Consider the following 6,287-nt stretch of genomic DNA (forward strand, 5'->3'; position numbering starts at 1 on the left):
CAGCTCCCGCAACACTATCCCACCTCAAGCTCTCACTGAAAGAGAATCTAACAGATCAAATTGCAGACGGTAAACTTTCTACAGCTGAAAGTGACAGAAAATGATCTCTGTGAGACTACAAGTGAAAAGAAATTCCCACATTTCCCCAGGAACCGACCCCTAGTTCACCAGTGGCTGATAGTAGCATGCATCTTAAATTAAAACAGCCTCGTGTGACCAGAAGAGAAAAAAACGCTACGATGTTTTAACAAGTCAAGATCAGAGATAAAAAAATATATCCATCAAACTAATTCAACGTTAAGTTCTGAAGCATAAGAGTATTAACTTATCAGAAAGACGAGAAGAAAACTTTGGGCTATTATTGACAATGCAGCATATTCAGATAAAAATGCAATATTCAAGTTAAACAGGATTTTCAGAACGACGTAAGAAAAATATGTTATATGTAAAAGCAGACACTGTAGCCCAGCTAAAGCGTGAGCAAACCTACAGCAGAATCTGAGAGGCAGTAAATGATTCCTGATCAGATCAGAACCCGTGCCACCGTTAGCATGTTGTAAACACTGATGGAATTAGCTGTGAGCAGCAGAGATTATAAAAACAGCAGCTGGGAGGAAGGACCTGCAGAAGCGCTCTTTAGAGCATCTGGGATGCAGCGGTCTGTCACTGACAGCTCTGCAGCAGCTCCATGCATGGAGGGGAGACATTGTCCATCATTGATGTGATTATCCTTACTGTCCTTCTGTCTCCTCCACCTGCTCTGGGTCCAGAGGACAGGACGGAGCTGGCCCTCCTAAAAACTGAGTTTTTGTGAAGTTCACTGAAATCCTTCCTCTGATATGAACCTAGCTCCAACTAAATTTGATTTCCATCAACGATAAAGCTCCAATAATGCTTCATTTCTTTCTTCCGACACCATAAAACCTCAGAACGGTGCCGGGTGCCTGAGGCTCCGTGGGAGGAGTTGGTGTCTCGCAATCCAAAATGTTGGTTTGGTTCTAGCTTTGTCATATGTCAATGTGCCCCTGAGCAAGGCGCCTAGAGTCACCATTTACCCACCAATCAGCATGTAGGTGCATGAATGAGTGCGATGGGGTGAAAGTTCATTGAAAGGCCGGTATGACTAGAAAAACATGTATGTTTTTATGAACTCCGTCCGTTTAACGTTTAACTGGAAGCGCCGCATTAATGCGTGTTTCCCTCTGCAGCATCTGCATTCCAGGTCAGAGCTGCTGCCAAACGCTGAACTTCTTCATTTCCTATGCAGATGACAGGGACTGCTGGTGGAGCGCAGTCTTGACTCAGAGGTCCACACCCTGAGTTTGGCGGTGTTTGGCAGAGGAGCGGTAAACCGAGCTTTTATACTGTTGGTCGTTCTGCTGAAATAAGAAACCTTCAGGCTGTTTCATGTGTCTGACTCTACCAGTCTAACCAGTTCAGGCCTTACTGGAAATTTATTCTGATGAAATGTTTGTTGTTTCTCACACCTACTACTCCACTGTTGCTGTAGTATTTCACAAATGACGCTATAGTACTATGACTAAACATTTTCTATCGTATTTAGGAAGTAAGAGACTTTGGTATCTTTTAAAGTTCGACTTAATCATTAGTTTTTCTTTTTTCTTTTTTAACCACTTTCTGTCCACTACCCGACATTTCCAGATGGATGGTTTTATTGGTTGTGTAATAACTGGGGTGGGGTGTGACAGGGACAAAGACACGGACAGTTACACCCAATTATTAGTAATGAAGAAAAAAAGAGAAGAAGAACAAAGAAAATAAGAGTAAACACCAGAGTAAATATTGAACAAAGGAAAAACTATTAGTCAGTGGAAAAAATCTCAAGCCTGTTTACATAACACACAATAACTGAAGCTGCAATATTTACATAACGTACCACAATGCAATATGCATAGTAGTGCAGCAGCATGTCTAGCTAAGGCGTGTGCGAGTTATCTAAGCATTTGGGAGCAGTGTGAACAATTAATGGTTGGATCAACAATGTAAACAGTTATTGTGTCTGTTGTGAGCAGCAGAGATTTTAAAGTCTAACAGCAGCTGGGAGGAAGGACCTGCAGAAGCGCTCCTTAGAGCATCTGCGATGCAGCGGTCTGTCACTGACAGCTCTGCAGCTCTGCAGCAGCTCCATGCATGGAGGGGAGACATTGTCCATCAGTGATGTGATTGTCCTTAAAGTCCTTCTGTCTCCTCCACCTGCTCTGGGTCCAGAGGACATCCCAGGACAGAGCTGGCTCTCCTAATGAGTTTATCCAACCACTTAGAGAAGACAGAGCAGAGACACAGACGCACACATTGACCCAGGAGTACTTTCTATGTTATATGGTGATAGTGGATGATCTGCCTCCCCTGATGATGTCACAGTTCTATTCAGAACGCTGCACCGGACTCATTTATCTGCAGGAGTTTATTTCCCAGGGTACTCAGCCATATCTATAAAAAATTAAAAATGAAATAACAGATTACGGCTGTATTACCTTACAGTGCTGGAGAAAAACTAAAAGCGGAACTGTCTGGTCTCATGGTAGAAGACCTGTGGATCAGTGAACTCAGTGGACTCGTTGCTCTCAGGAAGAACTGACTGTAAATCTAGGAACCAGGTGAAGATGGTGATCATTGCCTAATTACACAGGAAAAACAGCAGTAATATGACATTGTCAGTATTTATAGATATTAATAAAGGACAGAGCAGACACTCATCATTGAGGACAATGTGAAACACACAGAAACTGAAAAGTGTTGAATCCTAAACCCACTCCCACAGCAGTAAAAACACCTGAACACAAGTCCCAGAGTCTCAGTGCTGCTCAACACCGGCTGCTTTATGTCGATAAAGAAGAGAAATACCTCTGAGATGTCTTCATGAAGCTATGACAACCTGATAACTTAAAACTTAACTTATTAAAATGAACTAAATCCTGCCTGCTGTGAATTGGGGCTGAACGGAGATTTAAATGTGAGAATTACGACAATTATCATCCCAGCTCTGTGCCTCACATGCTTCAGTTTATTTAAATAAATATTTCACCAAATTCTTGCTCAATCTATAGAAAGTAAAAAGAAACAGAATCGAATGTCAACGTCAAATTTATTTAAACAGCACATTTAAAAACAACAACAGTTGACCAAAGTGCTTCACATTTAAACCCACAATCATAAAACAGCAAATATAATAAAACTGTAATAAGAATAAACAAAATATAATAGTATAGAAAAATGTCTTTATCTCCTCAGCGGGGGAATTCGGTGTTTGAGCAGAAAAGTTTTAGATCAGTTTTGTAGAAGATAAATTAAAAAGATATTACTGAAACATGACAACAGGAATAACCATAGAAGATGTATAAATAATGAATTAAAATGCTTAAATATGTCAGAATACAGAAGTAGATCTGTATACGGGTTTCACACACAAGGCAAAAGTATTCACACATTAATGAGGTTTCATGTGATCAGCGGTGCGATGTAACTAGTTCCATTTACTTGAGTAACTTTTTGAAAGACAATGACTTCTAGTCACTCTAGTGATTTACTTTTACTTATTTTTTATGTTGTTATTCAAAGTACCTGCACAAACTTTTACATTTTTGCCTCTATGACTACATAATTTTCACAAATCAAATCAGATTAAACAAAAATACTTGAGTACTCAGCACTTAAGTAGACTTTTTTTTATTTTTTTTTTACCAATTTACTTTTTTATTCTTACTTGACAACGATTTTTGGCTATTCTGCCAACCTGAAAATCTGAATAGTGTGGAGCACATTTGTAATCTACCTCTGATACTCTGATACCACTAAATCAAATCTGCCACTGTCTTTTTAGCAGATACAGAGTCCATCTGAGTTAAGCTTGGTTTATGTGTGACGCAAGGCCATATTACGTTATTTTATTTAATCTGAGAATAAATGCAGCTGTCCTGTTTCTGGCCTCAGAGCTTGGAGAACATTAGAGAACATCCAGGGTCATGAAGACCAAGGAGCCCAGCAGACGGGTCAGGGAGGAAGTTCTGGTCCAGTTTAAAGCAGGGTCAGGTTCTAAAACAACATTTTAAGCCAAGGACAACTCCCAAAGCTCTGATCAGTCCATCATCTGGACCTGGAGGGAGGATGGACCACCTGCAGACCTACCAGGACATGGACGTCCACCTAAAGGGACACAAGAAGCCAAAAGGCCTATGGTAGCTCCAGAGGATCTGCAGAGGTCCACAGCTCACCTGAGTGAAGTTGGCCCCCCCACCCTCTTCAAATCAGACAAAATTGGTGCCAAACGTTTGTGCTACGTTTGTGCTGGTTTGTGCAGCAAAAAATGTCGTTTGTGCCGCTATCATTTTAAAGATATAAACAAATGTTTTTAGAGGTCATCAAAGGTCAACCAGCCCCCCCACCTTCTTCAAATCAAATGAAATTGGTGTCAATCAACAAACGAAAACTTTTGCTGCACAAACCAGCACAAACGCTTGACACCAATTTTGATTTGATGAAGGTGTGTGTGTGTGTGGGGGGGGGGGGGGGGGGGGGTTGACCTTTTGACCTTTACCTTTTCATTAATATCTTCAAAACCAAAGCAGCACAAATGAAAATTTTTGCTGCACAAACCAGCACAAACGGAGTCGAGTTGATTGACACCAATTGAGACCAATTTCATTTGATTTGAAGAAGGTGGGGGGGGGGGCTAGTTGACCTTTGATGACCTCTAAAAACCTTTGTTTATATCTTTAAAATGATAGCGGCACAAACGGAATTTTTTGCTGCACAAACCAGCACAAACGTTTGGCACCAATTTTGTCTGATTTGAAGAGGGTGGGGGGGGCCAACTTCACTCAGGTCCACAGCTCGGGTGGGAGAATCCAGGAGTTCTGTGATTGCATAGAACATAAAATAACATATCTGTATTTTAAAAAACATCTTTTATTGGTCGTATGGGATGCCGTCCTTAAGATCCCTGTGGTGTCATAGTCTGTCTCCACGCTACACTGCAGAAGTGATTCAGTAATACCAACAAAATACTTTTTGGTTGCAGTCTTGTGCAATATTCTTTTTTGTCTGTGGGGAAAAACACTTAAAGCTATTATTTTGTTTGACTTTCAATTCTTAAATGGAATTACAGCAATATATTATAATTTTAGAGGACATCTTTAATCACTGAGATGCACCCGTAAACAGAGGTGGGTAGTAACTAGCTACATTTACTCAGTTACATTTACTTGAGTAACCTTTTTGAACAAAATGTACTTTTAGGAGCAGTTGTACTGCACTTTTCCTGGTGTAATATTACTACTCAAGTATTGTTACTCTTAAAATTTCTGGCATGTCTACAACTTTTTTTTAACCAAAAATGCACCGGAGAGACAAAAAACTAGAGTTCATGTTAAAGTAAGATTTCTTATTTGTACACAAACTTTGTTATTTTGATGTCAGCTATCTGCTGAGCTCATTGAGCCATTTGGAGGTCAGATGAACATACAGTAAACAACAGATATCGTTACTGGAAGTACTTTGCACTGTTTGAACACAATGTTAGAACAGTGTGTTCAAACAGTGCACTTAAGTATAGCTTTCCAGTTTAATTTAGAAAATAAAATAGTTTTTTCTCCCTGAACTTATTTTGCAATCATGTCATTCTTACTGTTCTCCAGTTTTGCATTGTATTACATTGAAATGACTGTCGTCATTTCAGCTTTTAACTTTTTGTTCTCTCTCTTTTTCTTCATAGTAGGCACACCTGGTCTGGCGTTCTGTTAACTGTGACATCATCCAGAGAAGACGGCTCACCCGCTACTACCATCTAATGTAGAACAGATTACTAGATCAATGTGTGCTTCTGTGCTTTTTTGTCTCTCTTGTGTCTCTGCTCTGTCTTCTGTAACCCCAGTCGGTCGAGGCAGATGACCGTTCATACTGAGCCCGGTTCTGCCGGAGTTTTTCCTTCCCGTTAATGGGGAGTTTTTCTTCCCACTGTCGCTTCATGCTTGCTCAGTATGAGGGATTGCAGCAAAGCCATGTACAATGCAGACGACTCTCCCTGTAGCTCTACGGTTCCCCAGGAGTAAATGCTGCTTGTCGGGACTTTGATGCTATCAACTGGTTTCCTTATATAGGACATTTTTGACCAATCTGTATAATCTGACCCAATCTGTATAATATGATTGAACTTAACTTTGTAAAGTGCCTTGAGATGACATGTTTCATGATTTGGCGCTATATAAATAAAATTTAATTGAATTTAATTCTTTGTATATGTTTTCGTTTTTGCCTTTAAAAACACCAGA

The sequence above is a fragment of the Fundulus heteroclitus genome, chromosome 2 (assembly GCF_011125445.2).
Source record: "Fundulus heteroclitus isolate FHET01 chromosome 2, MU-UCD_Fhet_4.1, whole genome shotgun sequence".
Lineage (NCBI taxonomy): Eukaryota > Metazoa > Chordata > Actinopteri > Cyprinodontiformes > Fundulidae > Fundulus > Fundulus heteroclitus.